This window comes from Pinus tabuliformis, chromosome 6, assembly GCF_031772625.1.
Source record: "Pinus tabuliformis cultivar Carrire ecotype Pingquan chromosome 6, CPIR1, whole genome shotgun sequence".
Lineage (NCBI taxonomy): Eukaryota > Viridiplantae > Streptophyta > Pinopsida > Pinales > Pinaceae > Pinus > Pinus tabuliformis.
The window spans coordinates 110,570,095-110,574,152 of NC_142292.1; positions in this window are offsets into that span (position 1 = coordinate 110,570,095).

The window sequence follows — 4,058 nt, forward strand, 5'->3', positions numbered from 1 at the left end:
GTGATGAGACACCTTGTCTTTTGATTGCAACAATCTTGAGTCATTGCTATGTTGTGGTATGCAGTTTTGGCAAAGTCAGCAAGTTATAATATCTATGATCATGATAAGTCGGCTCGTGATGAGACCTCTTATTATTTAAGTTAAAGTGTATCGTTGGATTATTCCTTGAAGCTCATAATTCCCTAGGTGGGGAGGAAGTCATTGTTTCCTTAAGAATAGCTCTGGATGACAATGGTAGAGTTTTTGGAAAGAGCTTTTCTACAGAGAATCTTCGTTTTGTTATTGATACCTTTCATTTGACTGATATAAAACAAATTCTCACTAAAGGTCGCTTTTTATCAAAATTTACAAGGTTGAAACTAGTATCATTTTCAGGCTTATAGCCTTTGACTGTATCTTTCAATAATAATGACCAATTTTCTAAATCATTTCTATTTATACAAGCGAAAAAACAAAATCTAAAAGAAATACTTGTCTTTTTCGTGAATTCCAAATGTAACCATTTACAACTGGTTTTATTATCAAAATAAAGGAAAAACTAATCTACAAAAATAGAAGAATGATCTCCTATGGAAAGTATTTTTTGAGGATCTTCCCGTTAACAGGTAAAGATTCTCTTTTTCCTGTTAAATCCTGTAACATAAAAGTAGATGGGCCTATGATTTCTGCAATTTGGAAAGGGCCAAGCCACATTCATTGAAATTTCGTATGTTTGCCCTTTTCCTCGTGAGCCTTGTCCCATTTTAAAACTAGATCTCCCATTTGAAAGTCCTTTCTGGATATCATGTTTGAATCAAAAGAAGCTTTTACTAATGCTTGGTGATGAGCATGAGTTATTTTAGCCTGTTCTCGTTGCTCTTCTAGCTTAAGGATTTGCAGCTGCCTTAGTTGTAAGGAAGAAGTTGGTGCTTCATCAATATATTGAACTAAGGCCAAAGAGGGAATTGCTAGATGAGTTGGAAGAACCACTTCTTTCCCATAAACTAAATTAAAGGGAGAAGTGCCAATAGAGGCTTTCTGTGTTATTCGGTCTGCCCATAAAGCATATATTAAAGACTTGTGCCAATTTTTGTGAGTTTGATCAATGGTTCGCTTAATGATTTTGATTAAGTTTTTATTCATAGATTCAGCTAACCCATTCCCTTGTGGGTAATAATTGGCAGAGTATTTAAGTTTAAAACCTCTTTTGAGTGCAAATTTGGTCATAGCATTGCCAGAAAAATATGATGCATTATCAAACATTAAAGCAGAGGGTAAACCAAACCTAGTGATTATGAACTGATCTATGAAATCAATGATGTGTTCGGCATTAGCTGTCTTGAGAGGAACTGCTTCTACCCATTTAGTAAAATAATCTGTAGCTATAAGGATATACCTATGCTGTTTAGAAGAGTGAGGAACGATCTCACCTATTATATCCAATCCCCATTGATCAAAAGGCTGTTCAATGTTGATTGGTTGCAAAGGCAACGATGGTTTCTTTTGTCTCCCAGCAGCAGTTTGACAAACTTGACATTTCCTTACGTAGCTATGCACGTCTTTGAATAGTGTGGGCCAGTAATAGCCTGCGCAGAGGATTTTATGTGCAGTAGCATCTCCAGCATAATGTCCACCTGCTGGTCCATCGTGGAGTTCCTGCAACACCTTTTCAGCTTCAGATTTCTCAAGACATCTAAGGAGAACAGAATCATAATTCATCCTAAAAAGTACATCATTCACGAGCTGATATTGCTTAGCCTTCAACCTTAGAGCTCTTTTCTTTGTATAATCGAGGTTTGAAGGGGCATATCCATTCTTTAGATAAAATATGATATCAGCATATAATGAATCAACATCGTTTAGGCTTACCTCATACATTTGTATCTCTGTAGATGGTATTTCGGAAATAAGCGATGCTCCAGCTAGCATTTTGCAAAAGCCTTGACCTTTTACAATACTTGTTGCTTTAATTTCAACGTCATATTCTTGTAAGGCGGTAACCCAATTGGCTCTTTTCTCACCCATGTCTTTCTGTACTAAGATATTTCTTACCACCGGAAACGGTACTATGATTTTTGTATGGGTTTTAAGCAGAAAGGGTTTGAAATGTTTGATCGTTTTGAAAACAGCATAAGCTTGTTTCTCGACGTCTGAATAATTTAACTCAGCCCCTTATAGATTTGAACTGAAAAAAGCAATTGGGGATTCTGCTTTGTCTTGATTTGCTTGAGTGAGTATCGCAGCATATGATCTATCAGAGGAAAATGTATATAAAATGAAAGGATCGGAAAAATTTGGAGTTGCTAAAGATGGAGCATTAACAATCGCTTGTTTGATCAGATTGAATGCTTCATATTCGTCTTGGCCCCATTTGAAGATTGAGTTATTTTTAATCATTGCTTGTAAAGGAGATACGATTCTTGAAAAATCTGGAACAAATCTTTTTACAAAATTAATCTGGCTAAGGAAAGATTGCATAGCTTTCTTGTTGTGAGGCAAAGGTATTTCGGAAATTTCCTTGAGTCTGTCGGGATCAATATGGATTCCAGATTTTTCCACTATAAATCCAAGAAGTTTTCCTTCACTTAATGCAAAAAAGGATTTTTTTGGGTTAAGTGAAATTCCATACCTTAGACAACATTGGAAGATCTGTTTTAAATCTCTGAGATGATTTCCTCGTTTCTTGGAATATACAGTTATATCATCCAAGTAGATTACTATTGATTTATTTACTAATCCGTTAAATGCGATGTCCATGGCCCTTTGGAATGTGGCACCAGCATTGATCAGACCAAAAGGCATCTTTTGATATGCATAAGTACCCCATTTGGTTCTAAATGTGGTCTTTAATTGATCATTGGGATGGACCAAAACTTGGTTGTAGTCTACGAAACCATCCAAGAAGGACATTAATTCTGATCCTGCAACTGCCTGCATATTTGCTCCATAGGAGGCAAAGGAAAATTATCTTTTTGGCAAGCTTTGTTAAGATTTCGAAAGTCAATGCAAATTCTAATGTCTCCGTTCTTTTTTCTAACAGGAACCATGTTGGAAACCCATTTAGAATGTCGAACGGGAAAAATGATTTTGGCTTTCAATAACTTATTGAGCTCAGATTTGATCTGGTTTTCTAGATTAGGATGGATCTTTCTCAGCTTTTGCTGGACAGGTTTTTCATCGTTTATCATTGGGATAGTATGTTGGATGATAGAAGTGTCGTAAGTCTTAAGTTCATCGTAGTTCCAAGCAAAGACACTTTTGTATTGTTTCAAGAGACGAACATACGCTAATTTTTCTTCAGGAGCTAGGCCAAGGCCTAGGTTGATATTCTGTGGCTTGGTATCAGTTCCTAGATTTACTAATTCATAGTTCAAAGTTGAACTTTGAAGTTTTGAATTGGTAGATCTTTTGAATCGATCTTTCAAATCATATAGGTCTTCTAATTTGACTACTGACTTTGGCATAACATTATTAGTGCTATCTTGTTGCAATTGTCTGTCATGTTGGTCCTCATCAATTATCTAATTGGTGTAAGATCCCTCAGATGTGAGGAAGCTTACAATATCAGGATCATCGTTGAAAATTCTCCAATTGGTAATGTTATCAGGAATCAAGGGTCTAAAGATTAATTCGATTGAAAATCTATCAGGGCTAAAGTCTTATGAGGGAATGAGCTTGGAAGCTACGTTTGCCAAGAGGTCGGCACTAGCATTTTGGAGTCTAGGAATTGATGAAATATTAAATGCTATAAAATGTTCAGTCAGATCTTGTACTAAAGATTGGTAATGCTTTAAATGACCTGATAGACAATGTATAGTATTCCGTACCTATCTGATAACAATTTTAGAATCTCCGAAGACTTGTAGATATTTGATGTCTAATCCGATTTCTTTGTATAATCCTTGGACTAAAGCCTCGTATTCTGCAGTATTATTGGTGCAATCGAACTCGAGTCTACAAGTTAGCATAGTTTTGTTTCCCTCTGGACTGATTAATACGCATCCTACTCCTGCTCCTTTGTTAGACTTAGAATCGTCAAAAAATAACTTCCAAAATAAAGATTTATTTACAGGACTATC